Below are 25,934 nucleotides of genomic sequence, written 5' to 3'. Positions count from 1 at the left end.
GTTCGAGGTTGTTGATGCTTATGGCCACCGCGGCCCTGGTTGCTTGGTCGCTAAGGTCTTGTGGTTTTGCTTAGGTCTTGTCTTTTCAACGTCGTAACTTCTTCAAACGATTTCTGATTTTAACGATCTTTATATTCACGTGTGCATATTTGGAGCTATTACAACTTTTGTTTTAGATTACTCCTGTTAAAAACTAATATATATTTTTACTTGGGATCTTTATATCCATGCATTCTTTATGAATGTATGTATAAACGTTTTTTTTATAAAATCGTAAGTGAAAATATATTACTTTTTAACGGTAGTAATCTAAATGAAAGTTGTAGTAGACTCAAATAAGAACGCCCGGATATAATAATTATTCAAATCTGAGATCATATGAAGAAGTTACGACGTTCAGAACGCAAGATCTAAGCCTAACCACAAGACCTAAGCAACCAAGCAGCCGAGGCCGCGGTAACCAAAAACATCAACATCCTCGAACACCTCATTAATGATTGTCCCATGTACGATGTCGTGAGAAAAACTTAAACAGACGTATTGAATGTGTATAAAAACAACAAACTTATTTTTCAATAAAAAACTATTAAAGACTAAATGTGCAAAAAAAAAATTTTGAAGGATTAAATGTGTACAAGGTGAGAAATATATTACCCTATTAATTCATTTTATCAGCTTACCTCGAGTAGCCGGTCATAAGGATTGAATGTGTACGATTTAAACAAGTTGAAGGGGGTAAATGCGGACAAAAAAACTCAGTGACCAAATTAATACAAATCGAAAAATATATTAACCTTTAAGTCATTATCCCTCTAAATTATGACGTTTAGTTTTGAATTTTATCTATAAGTATGAGTCGGCTTGAATCTTACCTTCCATATTTGGGGAAAGGATAAAAATCTACTTTTCAACACCCGAAATTTCTTACATTCTATATGAACCGAATTGCCAAGAATAAGACGTTGTAAAGTAATTTGGATTATTTTATAGATTTATCAGGTGACCACGCTTTAACGTGAACTCAATACCGGAATCGCACCGAACCGCTACCGAATACAAAAGTATCGTAACCAAAAATTGTATTTTGTGGGAACCAAGTACCAAACCCATAGGTTCTATATGGTATAGATACTTCGACACCAATTTCATTAGTATCAATTTTTCACTTTACATAAAACATGTTAAAGGCTATAGAACTTGAGGTTAAGTACAACAAAACAAGATGTTATTGATTTTAATATGAATTTAAGACAAAAAAGTACAAATAGCAAAAAATCAACCTAGGGGTGTTCATAGTTCAATATACAATGTTTTTTTTATAAAACTGGTTCAATCAGGCTAACAATCTATTGGATATTAAATATTGACAACCGATCTAATTCAATTAAAAATGGTCAATCGAACCAAACATGTAACATCCTAAATTTATGTAACATCCGTTTCCTCGTGTACATGTCCTATATTATTATTAGAGCCTTAATTTTATTTTGGGAAAATTGGTCTTACGCGGGGCGTTGGTAGTCAGCTACGCATGACGTAGGTCAACAAGTCACCTATGTTAGTTATGAGTTGTAACATCCCGATGATGAGGTAATTTCAATTTTAACCTTAAGTTTGAATAAAATTTGCATTCTAGTCCTTATCACTACTAGAAAAACAGTCTTTTACGACGAGCAATGCGTGTCGTAAAACGCTCAGACGACGCGCAAATGCATGTCAAGAAAGGCCCTATCATAACGAGAGACAACACGCTTTTGCGCGTCGTCTATAGACGACGCGTATTTACGACGCTCATTTACGACACGCAATGCGTATCAAGAAAGGCCCTGTGATAAACGAAGACGACACACATTTGCGTGTCGTAACCTTACAACGCGCGTTAAGGACACACATTGCGTATCATTATAACCCCTGTCATAAATGAAGATGACACACATTTGCGTGTCATAAACTTCAGCAACCATTTACAATATGCATATACGACGTGCCTTTACGATACTCTTTTACGCATAATACAAAAATATAGAAAAAAAATATATACCAAAACAATAAATTTCATCCAGTAACATCATGTCAAAAAATTGTAATACATTGATATTAAAGGGATCTAATTGTACATTGTTTTTAAGAGGTTTTCCGTAACTATATAACTAATACTACATTGCTATAAAGGGGCGCCTTCTTGTTTCACATATCATGTCAAAAAAATCCTTCATATCATTAGTTTGTCATGACCTGGTGTACTGTACTGGGCTGCTGTCCACCGGAAAGAGCATCCCAGACTCCATCACTTGAAATTACAAGTCGCCTACCAGCAGAAGATGGCTGAAGATCATGAATAAATAAAAGTTGTTAATAAAAAGAGAAATAAATTGAGTTTAATTACAAAACTAACCTTCACTTGTTTGACATGAGGAACTGGAATAATGAACTCCCCAACATCTCTATCTCCAATAGATCTTGAAAGTCATAACCCACCTCGCTAACATTTTAAAGTACCAATCTATCATAAATATAAACCACCATACCATAATACACACATATTTTTAAATCTCTTATTTATTTCATTCAAATTTAACATACCAGTGATCCAATAGCCACTAATGCTCGATATTTCGCATCAACTTCTGAAGTCTCCCCTTCTGCAATCTGTAGGAAAAAAAACATTTTACAAATTTGCCCTTGTAAATTTTCTAATTTAAGTATTAAAAAAAGTTTTGTGTGTATGTTACCTCTAAAGCTGCTGAAAGAACATGAGATTGACCTTCTTCATCCTTCTTTTCAATCAATAGCACGGCATAACTGTAACGCTCAAAATAAGTGGATCATCCATTTAGTTCAGATAATGATTTATTACCTCTGCATCTTAATTCTTTACAACTTGAAGCAAAAAAATGATATCTTTCCATCAAAATAAGATTCTCCTTGTCCTTCTTCCCCCACGCCTACATATTCAAAGTAACCAACTTTTTAATTGAATTACAAAAATGGTCCCTATGCTTTCTGATCTTTAACATGTTTACTCCAAAATTGAAACTTTTTTAATCTAAAATCAAGATCTTAGGTACAAACTAAATGTAGTGTAAAAGTGCTTACTCTTTCTGTATCATCAGGAATTAGAACAACAGTTTCTTGAACAAGTACCACATCAAGGGTTTTGTGATGCTTTTTAGGGCAATCAGTTAGAGCAATCAGTCTTGAATCAAAGTAAACCTTTTTAGGGTCAAGCAGATTAACCATTTCAAGAGCATAAAATAGTTATTCCTTGATGTAAATGGATTAAACCAAGAGCATAAAGTGCAGCCCCTTCTGAATAGGGACTACCACCTCCGCCACCACCACCCGCCCCACTTTGTGGAAGGTAAGGTGCCATTAGTGGTCTTCCTTGCTGTAAATGGCCTCCATGGATAACACCTAGTCCAGCTGTCGCGCTGAACTTAGCCCAATTTGTTGCCCTGCTTAGCCAATCCTGAAATCGTATCCAAACATAAAACATTTACAAATTGCTCATAAATCTTGCTACAAATATAAGCAACGGATGTTCTTTTTAGGTATTGCATTGTTGCTATTATGAGTAAAGATTTGTAAGTCAGTTACAAATATGTGTAAAGAAAATGTACATACATTGCTATTATAGTAGTAAAATGATGAAGTATGTAGATATGATATAGTGAAATTACCAGATTCTCCCTCAAGAATGTATCCACTGTTGTTCCAGCATGCATAAGTGTGTTAGCGTATATAGTTGCACTGTGGCAAACACTGTTTCTCAGATGGATCTGTTTCAGGTACACTTGGGGTAGGCTAATGATCGGACATCACGAGTTACATACCGGAAAATCTAACTGCTTAAGAAGCATTACAGCCTCCGCTCTTGCTTGTATTCATTCAGATTCAGAAGAAACCTTATCCTAAAAGACATATATGTGAAACGGCTATATAAGGATCTGAATAATATTATCATAAATAAATTAACCATGAATATACCTGAAGCTTGTTAATGATAACTGGAATTACTTCTTCAGATGCTTTCTTACAATCCTGCAATGAGGAGTCCCTATATGCCTGGTGAAAGTTCAACATACAGAGAAAAAAGATAAATGAATTGCATGGGTTTATAAGCATCTGATATAACAAAACACAAAAGAATGAAAAGTTAATCAAATAACCTTAAATATTGGCATGGCTCCAGTGTAGAACCTCACTGCATCACCATATGCTTTAGATTTGATGCATTTTCCATATGCTTCAGATTTGATGCTTTGGTTCTTCTGGCACTCCCATCGGTGAACCTCCTTTCTCTGTCACTCCTTCCACACTTAATGTTTTAGGAAAAAAGATCAGATTTTTAATAGTGAGATCAAATCGTAAATATTAAAATTTAGTGTAATGAAAGTATGAAACATGGTAAAAGCTATGTAAATTTAATACCTTTAGAAATAAGCCATCAGTTTTCTACATGATGTTAGCTTTGTGTATAGCAGAAACTCTTTTTCTACCATGAGCTTTAGCATATGAAAAGCATATTCAGCCACTCTCAAACTTGCATGACGTGTTATGATTTTAAGACTTTCAACAACTCCCTTGACAACCTGTAGAAAGATCAGAATTTGCATAACATTGATTTGAATGTATCATGTATGATATGAATGATGAATCTACATGAAAATGATATAAACTTACTTGATGTTCAAGACCACTGTATTCTCCTTCTGTGTTTTCACAGATTGTGATAAGATTCACATCATCATATCGAGTTTTGTAACCAGGTAGACTGTAACATGGTCTGACATTTGCATACAGGTTTAGTTATTTTCTTAAAGTGAGATTCACGGAACGATGACCTTTTCCAATTGGTGTAGCCATGGGACCTTTTAATTCAACCTTGTTTCTTCTTACAGATTCTAGACTTTCCCATGTGACAAAGCTTTGGGTTCTGGGATCTACTTCTGTCCCTACATAATGTTCTTCCCAATCAATTGGGACTTCTGCAACATTGAATATCTGCATAATGAGAAAAGCAAATTCAACATACATACATAATTTGATTAGCGATTACTATTATAAATTGAATCTATACCAACTAAACAGTAGAATGATAATACGAAATTCTTAAACCCCAAAATATGCAACAAAAACCTAAAAATGAAAGAAAACAACAACATAAGAATAACAAAACTGTGTTAAACAAACAAGGATCAGGTTTTAGCAATATATTAAGTATAAAGAAGGCGGAATTGAACCTGTTTGACAGAGGTTGCGATTTCGGGACCAATACCGTCGCCGGGGAAGAGAGTGGCGCGAATGAGATCGGAGGAGCTAGAAGAATAGCTCCGATCGGTCGGCGAGAAAAGCCTGTTGGTAGGGTGGAGTGGTTGTGAATACCTCATCCGCTGTGTGGATTCGGAGGAAACGTATCGCAATCTGCAAAGCCATGGTTAACGACTTGCTGAAAGGAAACGCCAAGTGAAACGCCAGTTCCAAAGAAATCAAAAAAAGTCAAAAAAAAAAACGCCAGTTCCAGATAAGCGGAAGCTTGGAAGAAAATAAAACCCTAGCACGTGCTAGAGAGAAGGGAGGTGGCAACGGCTTAGGGTTTACAGGGAGACGGGAGGTAGAAAATGAATGGAGATCTAGAGGAAAGAGTATCAGATAGGAGAGTCGATTGCGAAGATGAAATATAGATAAAATGTAGAAAGAACGAGGCGGGTTTTCAAAATTTCAGGGATTTCGTTTCCCCCCTTGTCTATTAAACGCGCGTTTCATTAAAATTATAAAGTGACAGGTACAGACGACGCACGTTTAATATAAAGCGCCCTCTGTGTTTTTAATTTTTTTTTCTTGAGACACTAAATTAAGGGCACGCAATAATGTGTGACGTAAATCCTTAAAACTTTTGAAGAGATGCCGCTATTTTAAGGACGCTCTCTTTTGCGTAACATAAATCAGTGCGTGTCGTAAATTGCGCGTCGTAAAAGGCTGTTTTTCTAGTAGTGTATGCATGAAAAAGGGTGCAAAATGGCCCACAATGGCATTTTGGTAATTTTAGGCAGGAGGTAGTACGCTGAGCGTACGTTGTGTACACTAGGCGTACTAGGGCGGACCCTAATACATTGGGCGTACACCAGGTATGCAGTGTGTACGTAATGAAACCTCAAACCCTAATTTTTAGGGTTTGGTCCATATATAAGCATCATTATAACCTTATTTATCATTCCCTCATCAGCCTCCAACTGAAAATTCGACCCTCTAGCAAATTATAAGTGAGAAGAGTGATTTTGAGCTCATTTTGTGTGCTTTGTTGGTGTTCTTGAAGAAGAAGAAATGGTGCAAGGACCTTGAAGCTTGGAAGCAACTTAGATTTGGGATTCTTCACTTGTTAGCTACCTCCAAAAGGTAAAAAGTTCATAACTTGATCACGCTATCTTGTAGATATAGTCATTTCTCCATTTAGGGCACTTTTGGTCCCAAATATGGTGATTCTTGAGCATGGCATGCTATTAACCAAATAAGTCGTCCTTTCAGACCCTATGAGGGGTCTTGAGTCATAAAAATGTGGTCTTAAAGCTTAGTTATTCTCCATGCATGCTCTAGAAGGTCATAAGGCATTAAGAAGTTGGGATTTTGTGTATTAAGCACTTAATGGACATGCGAAGTCATAAAGTTGGAAAGTTTATGACTCTTGGTCGTATTTTGGCCTTGGATTTGAAAGTTGGATGTAAGAGCTTAATGCATTAAGCTCTTATTGAGAAAAGGGGGTTCTAATTTTGACTGAGTACGCCCTGCGTACCATACAGTCATCGAACTTACATGTGTACGCTGTGCGTACGAGGTCAAACTCTCGACTGCGGTCAAAGCCCGAGTACACCCTGCGTACCTTCGTAGTACGCCCCACGTACAAGCCCTGAGTTGACTTGGCTAAGTTGACTCGGTTGGGTTGACTCAGTTGACTTATTGATTTTGACCAAGGGTATTTTGGTAAAATGTTATTAATTTAGAATGAGAAATGTTTTGACACTTAGGATTTGGGTTGAGCCGGTTTTCGGAGCTAGGAGTTATTTAGACTACATTCAGACTGTGAGGTGAATATTCCTCACTGTACTTACGGGTCGAAGGCACCAAGGCCGGCCCATTAGATTGATATCTTGGTTACCGTATGTTGTTATGCTGCAGTGATCTGTTAGATTTGTATCCTTGTATATAAGATGTTGTTATGCTGTTATGATTCGTTAGATTCGTATGATTATCTGCATTTACTGGCTTTGTGTTCATGTTTGTTTGTTGAATATGTCGACATGTTGGTTTGGGTTGAGGTGGTCCTGCTTTGTGTTATAGGCCAAGACACCCGGGGACGACCAGATAGGCTGTAGGCCCTGCGAGGCGGTTCAATCAGGCCGGCGGCCCGTAGATCAGTTTGGATAGGCTGTAAGCCCTGCGAGGTGGTCCAGTCAGGACGACAGCTCATGGAGCGGTCCAGATAAGCTGTAGGCCCTGTGAGGCGGTCAATTCAGGCTGGCTGCTCATGTTTGCATGCTTGCTTGTTATGTGGTGTGTTGGTACTTTATGGGAACTCACTAAGCATTGGCTTACAATTTTAGTTTTCTTTCAGGTACTTCTGAGGATCGTGGCAAGGCGAAGGCATGACCGTAAACATCCTCGTTTTATGTTGATTGGATCTTGGGAGACTCTGATTTTAAATAATATTTTAGAAACAATGGTTTTGTAAACACTTCTTTTTAGTAAATGGATTGTTTTGAAAAGTTTAAATTTGTTGTGATTTTGGAGTGTTACAAGTTGGTATCAGAGCCTTGGTTTGAGCGAATTGGAGGAACACCCGTGTGAATCCATGCTCAAACTAAGGGACTGCAAAAGTTTTAAAAATGATTTTCAAAATTGTTTTCAAAAGTAACTAAGGAAGGATGTGATGTGTACGATCAGCCAGAGCCAATAAAGTATACCCCAAGTTACCACACTATTATTGATATTATGTTTATGTTAGTGATAGACTAAGGATCTTCAGGAATTGCATGGTAGAATTGCCTGACATATGATTCCTGATAGCCTAGGGTTATTTCTGGTATGAATTTGACATCATTACTATAGTTGCTTAGTGTATGCATCATAATTGTACATAACTAAGAATCTATAGACTGAGAATGTTTGGTTTAGCCTTATTTCCTGTTCTTGTTTGATGAAGAGATTAGGATAGAATCAGGTATTCGACCGTCTAAAGGATCCAATGTTATGTATGATTAGCATACACGAGCTCTGCAGGGTTCGTGGAAGTTTCATGGATGAGTTATGTGGGGTCATCGGGCCAGTTGAGGGTTGTCTATCCTTTCTTTAGGAAGAGAGAATAAGATGTATGTGTATTCTAGAATGTGCTGTTAGGGTCGTTGTGATGGTCTTCTGAGACAAATACGGGTGGGTGTGGAAGGTAGTATGGGCCCGTACTACTGGAAGTACATGACTTGTACGCGTAGCAGGGAAGTCACAACCCCTAGGATTTGTTATTTGGAATAGCTCCTATGATATGAATTGTGATTTATTTGATAGTTTCTGGTTTATTTCAATATGGTGTTCACGAGGGGATCCGGATTAGGAGCAGGAGCGAGTGGCCAGGATAGGCTAGGGATGACTGAGGATCAGATCAGGGAGATGATTCATGTTGAGGTTGTTTCTATTGTCTGGGGGAATATACCGGATTTGTTTGGGTCTATCAAGACCGACATGATGGAGTTCTTTGATTACTGATACGCTACACTTTCAGAGGCTGTTGCTGCTGCAGCCACCGCGATCGTTGCTGCTACAGGGATTAGAGGGGGAGAGCCTTCCAGTACCGAGACTTCAACAATACGAAGCCCCGGGTGTCTGATGGGGTTCAGGACCCGATCATCGCCATGAGGTGGCTGTCGGATGTTGAAGGGTGTTTATTTACTTGTTCCTGCCCAGCTGACCTGAAGGTCAAGTGCGCTATGAACCTTCTCAGGTTGGGGGCGAAGGATTGGTGGAGAATGGTTACTAGCTCTTACACTACGGAGCAAAGGGTTGCAGTATCATGGGAGCAATTCTCGGAGATGTATCGTTCGAGATATGTCCCACTGGTTGAGAGCGAGAGATTGGCCCAGGAGTATGTGGACCTACGACAGCGTACTGAGTCCGTGACGGAGATCACCAAGATGTTCGTTGAGAGAACACTGTTTTTCCCTGAGTTTGCTGCTTCTAAGCAATATCGGATGACCTGATACTTAAGCATGCTGAAGAAGCACATCCGCCAGTTTGTGGGGTTACAGGAGGCTGGTAGGCGGCGGGAGATTGAGTTGGAGCTTTAGACGAGGGAGCGAAGGCAGGCTATGGTGCAGTCGCAGCCCGTGGCAAAGCGGTTTAAGGCCGCTTATACGATATCTAAGAGTCAGAGGGGTCGCACTTGTGGCAAGTGCGGCAAGGTTCACGAGGGTTCTTTTCGATCTACTTCTTGGTGCCACAAATGTGGCAAGGATGGTTATTATGCCAAGGACTGTCGCCAGCATGTCCCTGCACCGACCACTAGGATTTGTTATCATTGTGAGCAGGTTGGACATATTAAGGCCAATTTTCCTTTGCTCACGGAGGGACCGGCGTAGGCTCCAGCGCCAAAGACTTTGAGGATCACCGATGGGCGATAGGGTAGGGCGGAGCCCCCGAGGGCTTGAGGTCGCGCTTTTCAGCTCACATAGAGGAGGCTAGGGCGGCACCAGATGTAGTTATTGGTATGTTCCTATTTATCATCTTGTTGATTATTTTATGGTATGATTATGTTTATGTTTCTGATAGGTACCTTCTTAGTGAATTCATTGCATGCTCTTGTGTTATTCGACTCGAGAGCGATTCGGTCCTTTGTTTCTCGATCTTTCAGTAGGGATTTTGATATGACCCTTAGTGATTTAGAGTGTCTGTTGCGGGTTTCTATCACCAACAAACATGGGATTTCTGCATCCAGAGTGTATCAGGGTTGTGTATTAGAGATCTCGGGGGTGCCTTATCCGATTGATTTGATCCTAATCCCTGTAGGGGATGTATGCGTGATAGTGGGGATGGATTGGTGTGGAAGTTAGTATTGGGCCCGTACTACTAAAAGCTCAGGATCTATACTCGATTCAAGGATTGTCTCGGAGATTCTATAGAGATTTCGGTGTGAGGGATCCCTTGAGTATATGTTTCTGATCATTGTATGTTTGTATTTCAGTATGATGGCCACTCGAGCAGGAAGTTCTGGTTTCGGTTCTGGCTTTGGTGTAGAACCAATTTGTGAGAGGATGCACGAGTTCATCTCATTGGAGATTACTCCTGGTATTATGGAGGCCACCCTATGCTTTTCGGTACCATCAAGGAGGGGATCATTGACCTATTGGATGTGCGTTTAGGGGCTTTTCATGACGAGATCACGACAGGTCAGCTGGGGGATCGAACTCTTTTTTTTAGAGTTCAAGGCTTGTGGGGACCTGAAGTTCTTCGGAAATAAGGACCCCATTGCTAGTTGTACGTGGATCGCTGACATGGAGAAAGCTCAGCGGACGAGCTTCTGTCCCGAGGGGTCGGAGGTGGGATTCGCATCCTGCCTTCTGAGGGATGGAGCCCGCGACTGGTGGGAGGAGATTGGTCACTCCTTAGGACCTGCAGATGTGGCAACCATTGTTGGGTTTTTATTCAAAAATTGTTTCAAAAACATAAACATAGCAATGAAAGACTTAAGGTTTGAACAAAATAAAACTAGTTTTATTCCCACAAAAAGATCATTTTTTAAGACTTAGAAAGATTAAAACAACCATAGAAAGAAAAGTGTTACAACCTTTGAAGAATTTGATTCTCATGAGAGATTAGAAGTTCATGAAGTGTGGCATGAAACTTCAAGGTGCAAATTCTATAGAGATATCCACCAAAAACATGATAATGATATTAGCAAAGCATTTCCAAAGAAATGTATTTTATTTATATCAAAACATTGGGATGTCATTGTCAATATAGAAACATAAGCATAATTAAATATTATAAGCCTTATAGTAATTAAACTAGTGGCCTAGTACTCATTGAATCTCTCAGCAGGATCTATCTTTAATATCACTACCTGTGATACAATAAACTGAGTGGGTCAGGTTGGGAAACCTGGTGAGTACATAGGGATTTTAATCCCACAATTATATATATATATATATATATATATATATATATATATATATATGAACTCGCAAGTTACAATTTCACCTCTTTTAAGCAATTTATCCCACCCCGTCGATCCTCACAACAACATGATCCATACTTTTGGATCTAAAATGAACGGATTTACCTAATCCATACTCCCGGATCAGGTATGAACAATTATGTCTAATCCATGCTCTCGGATCAATGACAAATGGCTATGCCCACTTCATACTCTCAAACTTGGGATGAATGACTGTGTATAATCCATGCTCTCGGATTATTGACAAATGACTATGCCCAATTCATATTCTTGGACTAAGGACAAATGACTATGTCTAATCCATGATCACAAATCAAATATTTTTTTTGATTTCTACCCTCCATGTATATCTTACTCGTACTTTTAAGGAGATACTACCCGATATTCATCTTAATTAATTTAGGTTTATTCTGTAAGTCCTAAATCATCATATATTATCAGATATGTTATTAACACGTATTTCAGGAAATATCAAATATCTCACACATAAACATATGTTTAATACTGTAATTAATACTTGTGTTAAACTCATGTTCATGAAAGGGACTATGCACTCACTTGTTAAAGTGATGACTCGAAACTCGGACAGTGCTTCGCTCCTAGCAACTGTCTTTTCCTTCGACGTAACTTAGTATTATTATCATTGAGTCTTAGTCTAATATTTCTTGCGACTAATTATTAGCCTAGATTCATCATTAATTTAAAGTCTACTACAAGATCTATCAAGTAAGGATCAGCCAAGTAAGGTAGTTGGGAGGCAGGATCATTTCGCGTATAACCTTTTTGAAATCCAACAACCAATCCAACGTGACCATTCTAGACACCTCTCTCGTATGTAGATCAATCAATCAGTATAACGACTTGGAATCACTGACAAATCTTTTTTATAGGTTCATAATAATGATAATCAAATTAAACATAAGTTATACTTAAAGTACGGTAAGCATAACTCAACTTACAAGTGGTTTAGCAAGAAACCGAACTCTGCGCGGACATAACTTCTAAACCGAAATCTCTATTTCTCGGGGCTTTTTGGTGCTCCAGAGCTTCGCTACTAATACCTAGGAAGTTTGTGGTGATACCTTTCAGGCTCACCAATTCACCAACAACATTCATGGATTTCATGAACCGAGTGTGCAGACCGATGCTGGATCGATCAGTAATTGTGTTTAGTGATGATGTTTTGGTCTACTTCAAGACTAAGGAGCAACACGAGGAGCACTTACGGGAAGTTTTGGAGACCTTGAGTGTAACACCCACAGATTCGGGTTTGTCAATTTGAATATTATAAGCATTAAAATTGAATTTTTGATAAAAGATTATTTAGGATAAATAATCTTAACCAAAGTTATAGTATATGTGACAAGGATTCCGTGCTATAAAGAACGCCTAAATCTGACTACGTAAGAGGAAGTTATGATTTTTCTAATATTTCAGCATAGAAGTATACGACTCAGAAACCGAAATCAAGATCGTTTGGTTGTTGTGAAAAACAATCTAAACGAGAGTTTAAGATCTCGTCATTACCTATTCGTCGATATAAAGACAGTCGAGAACGGATATCATATGAGAAAGTTATGAATTTTTAACGGACTTTAACAACCTAAGCCTGTAAAAAAATATAAATTTTTAAAAAAAGTTAAAATTAGCTGACAGAGTCTAAATAAAAGTTGTATATCTCGTCGATAGCTACTCGTGGATATAAAACCCGTAAAAAACGGAGCTCGTATGAAGAAGATATGAATTTTTGAAGAAACATAAATTCCTCGCGTGCACTCGTGCGCAACTACAGAGTGTGTGGCACGCACTGAAACTCCACTAGATTCTCAACACATGTTAGGTCAGAAATTGGCCATGTTACCCTTGTTCGACTAGATGTGTGACGCACACCTGATCTTTGCGATGCGCACACCACTTTTTAGCATTTATAAGCTCTCGATTCCAATCATTTTCTCATCCCAACTCCACATGAATCCTCTGGAGCTCTTTCCACCCCTTAGTCCCGATACTCTCGAGTTCACGACCCCTTTAGCGAAGCCCTGCTGTGTTAGATAGTCGGCGAATAGAAGCTCCCAGATTAGAGTTCTTCCAGCACAATTTCCTGGTTTTCTCTAAGATATTCTGTAAGTTCAGCTATGCTTATTTTATTTATGTGTAACTTTTAATTATAGTCATAATCGTTATTATGAACCTATAGTTAAGATATATCATTGATTCCAAGTCATTATACTGATTGATCTACTTACGGGGATGATGTCAAGGCTGGATTTAGTGAAGTGTTTAATGTGAGATTTCCAAATAGTATACTTTATATACCAAACAGACCCTACCTCCTATATGATCCTACCTTTTTGTTCCTTACTTGACAGATCTTGATGTAGACATTGAGATTAGTGAGGAATCTAGACTATCATTAGTAACTAGGAATATAAGACTAAAACTTAGTAATGTGAACATAGGCCTCGTCAGAGGGAAATATAAATCACCAAGGCGAAGCTCTGCCTAAATCACCGGTCATTAACCTAAGTCAGGTGAGTGCATAGTTACTTTCATCTTACATATAAATATGAAGTATTTAGATAATTAAATGATATATGTGCTTATGTGCAAAGATGTTATGTGTTAGATGAAATGTTATAATGATAAATTTATATGATTTATACCGTATATGTATTTTATATATATAATGCATTGGGTAACAAAAGGTAATGAAAGATGTCATAGTATGATGACGGATAAGATGCTATAGTATAATGAAAAATGTAGGCAATGGTAGGATGCCATGACTTTGGAAATGGTATTAATGTACTAACGATGTAGAAATAGTACTAGTGTACTAACAATGTAGCAATGGTAGTTGCATACCAATGATGTAGTCACCTAATAGAGTATATGTGATGAAAATCAACTATTTGATGACTGTCCCGTGGAACATAGGCTGGTTTGTAACCTGTAGGTGATGGACTTTGTGCCCATTTGATGTACTCTACTTCCTACTGACATGTATTGCATAGAAATCCCTATAACAGTATTGTCAGTAACAATGATTAAAATAATCCTCACGACGAATCCTTAAGAATCAAAAATAGAAAGAAACCTGTAACACTAGTCAAAATAGGTCAATAACAATTACCTGTGATTATACCAATCATGTAATGTGATCTTGTTAAACTATTAATGTGATAAACTTACTATGTAGTTCCTGATAAATTCTAATACAAATATGAGCTTTCATACATACTTTATAGTATAAATCAAAGTATACGTCCATACGATTCCAAAAATATAGAGAACGTCTAAATCTGACTTCGCGTGAAGAAGTTATGATAAACTCTAACACTATAAAATCTCTATAACAAGAGGAATTTAAAATAGGCTTAGAATTAGCTATTGTAATCTAATAGAGAGTTGTAGTACTCGGAATTACCTACGCGTGGATATAAAGAACGTCAAAAACGAAGTTCGTATGCAAAAGTTACGACCATCCGAAGTTACAACTATCTTAGAGCATGACACGTGTCAGAAACCCTAATCTGACTGGACTCACGACGTGAGCATAAAAACTCACGACATGAGGAGTCAAACCGCCACATTTTGAATCTAGAAGTCTACGGAACAATAACCCAAAAGCTCACGACGTGAGCAAGGTTTTCTCACGACGTGAGGACGCTGCAGGACACTATTCGAGGCTAGAAAACACGCGTTAAAGCTACGGGATGAATCTTGCCATAGCTCACGACGTGAATCTATCATTATCACGTCATGAGGGCCAAAAATCAGCCTATAAATAGCCATTTCGGCCATAAGCTTCCTTACACCTAAATCTCTTCTCTCTCTCTCTCTCTCTCTCTCTCTCTCTCTCTCTCTCTCTCTCTTTCTCTCGTTTGTTGAAGCCGTTTCGCTTCCCGAGCCCGGTGATCGCGAACCGATGACTGTTTTCACTTAGATTCTATCGAATCACGATATTAAGTTGAGTTTCACGGCCCCACTTTCTAATATTTTCGGGGGAAAATGCATGCTAAATATTGAATAAAAGTTAATATTATGTTTATATGATAGTATGTTCGTATCAACATATATAGTTATATTAACCGGGATATAGTTGTTTTGTCTCATATATACCTAAAGTATATATGATATTTTGAAATCACACAACTATGTTAAACTTGTTAGCATCTTAGTTTTATAGAAGAATACTAATATATACCCGGAATTATACTCGGGAATTCTATATATATATATTATGTGTGATGAAGCTTATGAGTTATACTCCGGGGTTCTATATATACTATGTTGTGTGATAGACCCAGAGTTATACTCGGAAGTTATATATATCATTTGTTAAGTATGTTATATGTTATTATTGATGGTTTTATGTCAAGATAAAACATGATATGTTATATGCTATTATTGTTGGTTTTATGTTAAGATAAAACTTGATATGTTATATATTATTGTTCGTTTTATGTCAAGATAAAACCTGGTTTTACTTCAAGTTATAGCTGTTATACTGCCTAAATGTTATGAAATTAGGAGTAATGTTTAAAAGCAAAGTCTAGTAACTTAGGGTTTTAGACACGAAAATGCTTTTGTTATTAGAACTATAGAACGCCGTCAAAGTTTACATGAGCTATTGTATTCATCAACTAAGATTGGAAATCTTAGTGGAAATCCTCTGACCTGTAACCGTTAATCCCGTGCGAGTAAGGAAGTTGTATATGGATCTATACGGGTTGACAACCCGACCCGTGGTTGCTAGCTCCAACCCAACGGTCTTCGGGTGACGAACTTGCCTAAATTTAGTACCTTCCGACGTCGCTGAAGCGTGCAGAAACTACCGCAAGGTGTGATCCTTGTACTACCGCAAGGTGTGATCCTTGTAACTACCACAATGTGTGATCCTTGTAACTACCACAAGGTGTGATCCTTGTAATAATAATAAAAGGTATAAAACTAAGTCATACAGTCGCAGCTACAGACTCATGGTAGCACAACTTTAGAAGCATTATACTTTGTCGATATACAAGTATGAATGTTAAGTATAAGTTTCTCAAAGACTTATACTCTAAGTATAAGAATCTAGTAGGTATATTACTTGTATATTAAGTATACCACTATACCTATTCTACTTACTCGTATAGAATTGAAATAAGATTTATACGTAGCAACCTTAGCTTGTATGGGATTACAAACATTTGTATGAGACTTATAGGTGTACTACTTATTTGGTAAGTAAACCATTATACCTAGGATATATATATATATATATATATATATATATATATATATATATATATATATACTAAATGTTGGAGAGTCAAAATGATACTTTCAAAACTATACTTTTGAATTGAGAAAAAGTACTATTTCTACTTAGAGTCAAAACCTATGAACTCACCAACTTTATGTTGATGTATTTTAAATTGCATGTGTTTTCAGGAGGTTGATAACTATGATACGAGAAATGACGTTACACCGCCCGGTGTTTCCGCCGACGGTCAGGGTGTGACAAAACCCACTGAAATGTATTGTGTAGAAATCCCTGTAACCATACTGTCAACAACAATGACTATGATGACCCTTAGGATGGATCCTTAGGGAAGAATAAATAACAAAGCGGGGATGGGTAATTGGATTAATTGTTAGATATTTTAACATATTAATTATATTATTGTGGGTTGAAAAACCTATGTACTCACTAGGTTTCCAAACCTGACCCACTCAGTTTCTTTGTATCATAGGTAATGGTACGAATGTATTTGACGTTTGGACCTGCTAAGAGATCCAAGGAAATATAGGCTATAGAATGAAAGATGATGCAAGGCCTACATTTATGCTTATGTTTTGTATAAGTTATTACATCCCCAAACTTAATGAATCAATGAAAAACATTTCTTCGGAAATACTTTTATGGGACCAAATTTCACATGAATGAATAAACTTTGTATTAAATAAGCACAAATAAAAGGTTTTTAAATGACCGTAAAAATGAGGATGTCACAGTTGGTATCAGAGCACTAGTTTAAGCAAACTAGGAATTTAGAGGATTTCTAGACTTAAACTTAGAATGATAAGAAATGAGCGTGAGGTGTGTGTCCATATTAATTTAGGTAGTACACCTAAATTAACACAAGCACTAGCTCACTTTAGAACAAGATGCCTAAATTGCTTTTATGTGCTAAATGGTTTGTATCATATTGTGCTTTAAGTTTCAAAACTGTTATGACTTTACTTAAATGAAAGGTCTATTTCTGACCATCATCTATAATTAGGAATGTTTATGTGTTCAGGTTTCTAAACGTTTAATTACGGTATTAGAACTGGCATGTAACTTTTTGGAGTGATAAGGAGAATTTATGCGTCTATCATAAATAACACATTCCCTATGTAATATTCTTGTGTCGATACACTGAACACTTGCGTTGGTGTACAGAAACATCATGGTGAGAACCCGTAGCAGTTTAGGAAACGGTCTTGAAAATCAGCAACCTGAGACCCCAATAATCAAGCATGCACATGGAGTTGTGTTGATAGTTGAACAGGTCATGATGTAGCCATTACCCATTCCCATGTGGAAATAGGAGGAGATCACCATGAATTTTATCACGAAGTTGTCGAGGACGACACGTGGGGTCAATTCTATTTGGATTGTCATTGATAGATTGAAAAAGAGTGCTCATTTCATACCTATCGCTGAGAGTATATCTATAGAGAAGTTGGCCGAAATCTACATTAAGGAGGTGGTGGTTCAGAACGGGGTGTCAGTTTTGGTGGTTTTGGATCGATATGTTCGCTTCACTTCCAGATTTTGGAGGAAATTTCATGAGGAGTTAGGTATTTAGTTGTATTTCAGTAAAGCATACCACCCCAGACCGATGGACATAGTGAGCGGACTATTCAGATGCTTGAGGATATGCTCAAGGAGTGTATGTTGGATTTTGGCCGGAGTTGGGATACTTATCTTCCATTGGTTGAGTTATCCTACAACAATAGATATCATGCCAGTCTTGATCAACCATCTTTCGAGATGTTGTACGGGAGGAAGTTTCAGACCCCGGTTTGTTAGAGGGAGGGTGGATACTAGGTTATGGGGAGTATTGAGGTAGTGCTCAGGACCACTGAGTTGATTCAGTAGACGCAAGGTTGGTTGCAAACTATTGAAAGTCGTCAGAAGAGTTATGCTGACCAACAACGATCTGACCTCGAGTTCGAGGTGGGAGATTATGTGTTTATGAAGGTGTCACCTTGGGAAGGTGACATCCGATTCCGGAATCGGGGCAAGTTGGGCCCCTAGTATATGTTGGATTAGTGTCTAAGTTCATAACTATATTTGGTATGTACTTGACCCGGTTGTAGCATGGTCCTTTTGGGTTGCCTTCACCAGAGCAACTTGACTGGATGATTAGTGGAGATATAGGATATTATGGTTTATTAATATATTATATGAATAATATATTAAAAGAGAAATCATATTGATTAATTAATATTGGTCAAGAATTAATTGAGAAATTAATTTTAGTGATCAAAAGATATTAATTAAACTTTGGGGACTGAATTGTAATTATTGGATAGTTGCAAAGTAGGTTGAGAAACCCTAGGAATAGGGTGGACGAAATCCTTATGGATAGCCCATAAGATTTCGTCCAAGGTAGGGATCCAAAAGGTTCTTATAGGCTGCTTGGTGGCTAAGTAACTGGATAAGGACTCTGACTGAAACCCTAATCTCACACCTATATAAAGGACCCCTATGCTTCATATTTCGGCTACCACTTGAACCCTAGAGATCAAAGAGCCGATTTTGAGCCTTCCCCTTCTCTCCAAGATCTTCCAACTTGCTTTGGTGTTTGTGATTCATTAGAGGCATCGCATTTGAGGTGCTAGGTTCTCATAAGCTAAAGATATTCAGGTAACAATCAAAGGTAACATCTATACTTGTTTATTTATGTTGACTCAAGTTTTGTTGTATGCTAGATTAGGGTTTACAAGCCCTGGACAATTATGCATGTACAATTAGAAAAACTAGATCCAAGCAATTAGGGTTTGCATGAACACCATAGGAATGTTGTTTTGCTCATAACCCATCAGTATATTGGTCCCTTCAGGATTATCGCTTGGGGATGGGCAAGGTTATGTACCAGTTGTATCTGCCTGATGATTTCAACCAGATCCATAATACATTCCACGTCTCTTAGTTGCGGAAGTGTTTAGGTGATGATTACGCAATAGTTCTTTTGGATGATATTTAGGTGGAGAAGCGCCTGAAGTATGTAGAGATACCGATCGCGATACTTGATATGAAGTCGAAGGCCTTGCGCAACAAGGTGGTTGGCTTAGTTAAGGTGCAATGGCAGCACCGGAAGGGTTCAGATTGGACATGGGAACCTGAGGAGGAGATAAGGGAGCATTACCCATAATTATTTGCAACAGTGGCTTCATGGACGAAGTATGATTCAAGTGGGGTAGAGTTGTAACACCCATTTCCTCAGGTAAATTTCTTATATTATTATTAAAGCCTTAATTTTATTTTGGGAAAATTGGTCCTATGCAGGATGTAGGTACTCACCTACGCATGAGGTATGTCAATAACTCCTTACGAGGGTTTAATGCCCCATACATGGCATAAGTGTGCAGGGTTCAAACCCTAATTGTGGGGTTGTGAGCCATATTTAAGGACTTTAAGTCTTTGATACTCTCTCCATACCCAGCCTCCAACCTTTCCTTCATTAACCTCGAAACCCTAGCCCCTTAGTGTGATATTTGAAGCTTTTGAGTGATCCTTTGTGTGTTTTTGGTGAAGGAGGCCCTTGAAGGTGTGCTTGGGAGTCCATATCTTGTAGGTCCAGACTCTACTCTTTTTCAAGATTCTCCAGGAGGTATAAAGCTTGAACCTTGATGATTCATTTGTTAGATCTAGCTAGTTGTGGGCTTTAAGAGCTATTTGTCCCTTGATCTTGGTCCAAGTGCGTATAAGCAACTCCACACCTCATGAGTGGCATTTTACATCATTTTTGAGCTTGTAGAGCGATAAAAATGGGAGCTTGGTCACTCCCATCCTTCCATGCTTGTGTCTTTGTGCATTGAAGTTTGTTTTGGACTTAAGGTTTGGTATTATGCTCCATTAAGCCATGAAAATGCATAAAGTTGAAGACTTCATCACTTATGATGTTATTTGGGTCCATATATGGGAGTTGGATGTTTGGTCCTTATGGATTAAGGACTTAATAAGAAGTTTGAAAAGCAGAGCGTTTACACGGGGCGTAATCTTGTCTACGCAGGGCGTACCCTGATTTTGTCCTAATTCCACCCGAATGCTCTACATCGGGCGTAGAGCATGGTATGCACGACGTATCCTAAAAGTGGATTTTTGGTCAAAATAGGTTTTAGGTCATGTTGGGTGGATTACGACCATGGAAGGGTAAAATGGTCTTTTACCCAGAAAGAAAGAGTGACTATGGAATAAGACCCTTGGGTGTGAACTATTGCTTAATTTCTAATTAGGGTCTTATGGTGTATTGTGTAACGCCTGGTTCCCGGTATGCACTTAAATTATTTATTTATTCATTTTAGAAGGGCTACTCGACGAGTTGGTGGCCCTAACTCGTCGAGTAGAAAGCAGAATATGCGCGGGTTTTAAGTGAGCTACTCGACGAGTCGAAGTCTTGACTCGATGAGTAGGACAGTTTGGATGAAACCCTAATCTTTAGGGCTTGCACCCTATTTAAGCATCATATCTGGCCTCCACCCCAGCCTCCATCACCTCCAAACCCTAATCTCGAAACCCTAATCAACCTTGAGTGATCTTGAGCTATTTCTTGCCTTTTTTGTGATTTAAAGCTAGAAGAAGGAAACAATGACTTGGAGTTCCAGAAGGAAGGCTGAAGATCTAGAGCTAGGGACTCATTTATGTCTTGATAGAGGTATAAAGCTTATACCTTGGCTTCTATTCACTTAGATCTTCATTTGAGCTTGTATATTGTCACTTTTGGGCCATTTCCAGGTCATTCCGAGATTTAAACTCTTGGGGATGTAAGGACTTCAGATCTGGGCACTCTTGAGCTTTAGAAGCTCAAAGTTGCCACCTTTATCCAGCCATGGCCCTATTCCATGACTTAGACCTCCATGTTAGCTTGTGGTGGGTGGTTTAGCTTCATAACACAATGCATGCACGTAACGTTAGCAACTTTACGTGTAATGCTAGTCTAAGGAGTCTAGATCTATGAGTTGGAAGCATTGGAATTGATTAGAATCGACTGTATGGTTTTGGCATACGAGGGACTCGACGAGCTGTTCATGCGACTCGGCGAGTCGGGTCGTGGACCTCTAACCCCTTTTCTGTTTTGAGTGAAACCGTTGAGTCTAGGAGATGACTCAGTGAGTTGGGCCAGATTAGGATTCGGAAATTAAAGAACTCGACGAGTCCAAGGAGGGACTCGACGAGTTAATACGTTTTGTCCCGATGTTATGACAGGAAGAACTCGACGAGTCTGGGAAGGGACTCGACGAGTTGACAAGGTTGACCACGAGACTATGTAGCATGGAACTCGACGAGTTTAGAGATAACTCGATGAGTTGGGGTTGACTGGGAGTTGACCTTGAATTTGACTTTGACCAGGATGTTGACTTTGACCAAGGATAAAATGGTCATTTTACCCTAAGAAGGATTATCATATTTTTGACTAAGTATTATTGTGATATTGATAGCCAGGGAGTCGTTGGAGCAGCTATCAGATATTCCTCACTGCGAGTTTTTGCAGACAACTTTGCGAGGTGAGTTTCCTTCAGTAGGAACGGGTCTACGGCACCAAGGCCGACCCGCAATATGATTATGTTAGTAGGTGAGTGTGGGCGAGGCCCGTATCTCCCAGTTAGCTGAGTGTGGGCGGGGCCCGTATCTCATAGCTTGGTTTGATTATGGATATATGCCTGGTTGATAGAATTAGCTATACTTATTGTCTGCGTGATACATGTATGTATGTCTAGTTAGCTGAGTGTGGGCGGGGCCCGTATCTCATAGCAGTTGAGTGTGGGCGGCGCCCGTATCTCATAGTAGCCGAGTGTGGGCGGGGCCTATATCTCGTGGTAGCTGATTGTGGGTGGGGCCCGTATCTCAAAGTCAGCAGAGTGTGGGCGGGACCTTATCTCCTAGTTAGCGGAGTGTGGGTGGGGCCCGTATCTCCATGAGTGTGGGCGGGGCCCGTATCTCCTAGTTGCATGTGATGTGTATGGTATGTGGTAGTTTGGGGAGACTCACTAAGCTTCGTGCTTATGGTTTTTAGTTTTGGTTTCAGGTACTTCCACTAGCAAGGGGAAGGGCTCGGGATGATCGTATGGCACACACCATAGCTTTAGCCTGAGATTGTTTAGACTCTGATATTTTTATCACATGATTTTGATACAGTATTTGACATGATGTTTTGAGATACATGATTCTTGATTTTCTTATGATAATGGATGATTTATGGTTTTATTTTGAGTTTTAAAAAGAAATTTTTGGACTGTATTTTTGGGATGTTTCAAGTTGGTATCAGAGCCTTGGTTTGAGGGATTCGGGCACACTCTCGGGTCTGTCTGAACTTAAACTAAGGACATGGTATGAAAATTTTCAAAAAGGAAATCATTTTTACAAAAAGAATTTTTAAAAGAGAAAAGAACTTTGAAAGGAGAAAAAGGGTGTGATGCATGCAATCAGCCAAGCTCAAGTAAGTACTCCCAAATTACCCATACAAGTTATGTTATGAGAATTGCATGCTAGGTTAGGACTAGGGATCTAGGAAGGATGCCTTATGTGCCTATTATATGTGTAGCAGCTTTATGAGAATTGTATGCTAGATTAGGACTGAGGATCTAGGAAGGGATGCCTTATGTGCCTATTATGTGTATCTCAGCTTTATGAACCGTATGCTAGTACAAATTAGTCAGTGATGGCCTGAATGTGATATGCTTGATTATGTGTACTCGATGCTCAGAATGCTGCTTGCTTTGTGCTTTTAGGAGTTCTAGTTATCTCTTACTAACTAGTAAATGAATATGCTAAGTTACATATTGCGATGATTAAATAATTTCTGAAGGTTAGGTCTAGCTCTATTGCGCAGCTCTTGTTTGAGTCCAATCGTTGTAGGGTAGGATCTCTCATTCGAAGAATTATCTAGTCTTAGTGATATGTAATAGTATTCACGAGCTAGTTAGGGGGAGGTAACAGGGACTTCTTATGCACCTGATAGCGGAGAATAGGTTGGTGATTACCCTAGGGCAAGCCTAAGATGAGTTTAGCATGAGATCAATAGTAGTAGTAGAAGGGACTTGGTGGAGTCGAGGTAGTTCTTGAGGAAAGTACGGATAGATGTGGAAAGTAGTATGGGCCCGTACTACCGAAAGCAGAGGATCCGTACTCGAATCAAGGAAGGCTGAGATGAATCCAGGAAACTCGTAGTATGTTAGATCCCTCGAGATATGATGAGTATACTGATGTTTGTTATGGTGTGTTTTCAGTATGGTGACGCTATGCACTAGACCAGCTGGCACTTCAGGCACTGGTGAGGGATCAGGCTCAGGCTCTAGAGCCGGGCAACTTGATGAGCAGAAGAGGGAGTTCATATCGTCTGAGATCACACATACTATTCTAGACTAGACTCCTATGATCTTTGGTTCGGTCAAGGAGGGTATCTTGGAGCTTCTGGATGAGAAGATGAGCGCCTTCCACATTGAGGTGGCAACCATGATGGGGTCGCGCATGCTGACTTTCAGGGAGTTCAGGGCTTGTGGAGCTCCTGATTACCATGGGGCTCGGGACCCCATTGCTAGCACCAGATGGTTGGCAGATGTCGCCAACGCATTCCGCATCAGCAGATGTCCCGATGGGGACAAGGTTAGACTTGCGTCCTGTCTCCTGAAGGACATGGCACGTGACTGGTGGGAGGAGGTTGGGAGAGCTATTGGAGATGATGCAGTTTTGGATGCGATGACCTGGGGTGACTTTTCGACTAGGTTCAGGGCCGAGTTTGCACCTGTGATAGAGGTGCAACAGTTAGCGAGGGATTTCCAAGATTTGGAGCAGACGACAGAGACTGTGGCGGAAATCACTGCCAAGTTTAGGGAGAGGGCCCTTCTCATTCTGCAGTATGTGGCGGACGAGGAGATGAAGAAGACCCGATATCATGAGATGTTGCGGAGTGATATCCGCCAGTTTGTGAGCCGCTCCAGCTGCAAGATGCTGGAGGACATGATTGGTAGGGCTCGTGAGAGGGAGATTGATTTAGAGATGGAGAGGAAGAGGAATCCAGAGTTCGTTTCTGGCGTGGAGGGTTCGGGAAAAAAGCCCAAGGTAGATTCCCGAGGGAAGGGCTGGCAGGGCTGAGGCCGTTGCGGAAAGTGTGGCAGGTCGCACGAGGGGACGTACAGGGCGGGTAGTTCGGGCTGCTTCAAGTGCGGCCGAACTGGACATGTGAGCAGGGATTGTACTGATGCTTCTACCACTACTACCACCACATTATCGAATCTGATTTGATTTCAGTGCAATCAGAGGGCCACAAGAGGTCCCAGTGTCCAAGCTTGGCAGCAGCAGGGAAGGTGGCGGCACTCGCCCCTGCTACATTGAGGATTACAGACGGCCGTCAGGGCCGGACCGAGGAGCTAGTGGTGAAGAGCAGAGCCTTCCAGTTGACGGCAGAGGAGGCACGAGCAGCTCCTGATGTCGTTCCGGGTATGTATCTTCTCACAATCTCTTTATTTATCTTGATTATTACTTATGTTTATGTGTTTTTTATAGGATCGTTCTTAGTGAACATTATATCAGATTTGGTACTTTATGATTCGGGTGCAACCTGATCTTTTGTGTCGCTCATGCTTAGAAAGCGATTCGTAGGAGCTCCAAGGGAGCTAGATTGTCCGCTAGATGTAGAGATAGCAGATGACAGGTTCGTTAGGGTTGCGAGGGTTCACAGAGGTTGTACGTTACAGTTATTCGATGAGTAGTTTTCAGTGGATCTGGTTCCTATTACCCTCCGAGGGAACAAGGTTACAGTGGGTATGGATTGGTTGAGACCCAATGGGGTAGTGTACGACTGCGAGCAGTAGCTAGTGAGGGTTCGGACTCCTAGTGGGGGAGGGTTAGTGATTCAAGGCGAGAGGCCGCAACATGGGTTGACTCTATGTTCAGCAGCGAGAGCTAGGCGCTACCCCCAGTAGGGGTGCGCAGGTTATATCGCCTATGTTATGGATACTCGGGATAAGGGTAAGGCGACAGTGCATGATGTACCGGTAGTGTGAGAGTAGCCGTATGTATTCCCAGAGGATCTGCATGGGGTACCTCCGGAGAGGCAGGTCAAGTTCAGGATTGACCTAGTCCCTGGTGCGGCTCCGATAGCCAAGGCACCGTATCATCGGCTCCTCTCGAGATACAGGAGTTGTCTATGCAGCTGCAGGAGCTGCTAAACAAGGGATTCATCAGACCGAGCAGTTCGCCATGGGGAGCCCCGGTCCTGTTTGTGAAGAAGAAGGACGGGTCACATCGCATGTGTATAGACTACCGGGAGCTAAACAAGGTAACGGTGAAGAACCGTTATCCACTCCCGAGGATAGATGATTTGTTTGACCAGCTTCAGGGAGCATCTTGGTTCTCCAAGATTGATATAAGGTCAGGTTATCACCAGATGCGAGTCAGGGACGAGGATGTCCAGAAGACAGCTTTTACAACTCGCTATGGGCACTATGAGTTCGT

General features: G+C 39.8%; 1 pseudogene; it reads right to left on the bottom strand.

Moving 5' to 3' along the window:
• Window positions 1-3,241: 3,241 nt before the first annotated feature.
• Window positions 3,242-5,390, bottom strand: LOC145130541 (3-isopropylmalate dehydrogenase, chloroplastic-like; annotated as a pseudogene).
• Between the last annotated feature and the right edge of the window lie 20,544 nt (window positions 5,391-25,934).

Source organism: Lactuca virosa, chromosome 8 (assembly GCF_052849685.1).
Source record: "Lactuca virosa cultivar CGN04683 chromosome 8, Lactuca_virosa_CGN04683_v6, whole genome shotgun sequence".
Lineage (NCBI taxonomy): Eukaryota > Viridiplantae > Streptophyta > Magnoliopsida > Asterales > Asteraceae > Lactuca > Lactuca virosa.
This window is presented reverse-complemented; position numbering and strand designations above follow the sequence as displayed.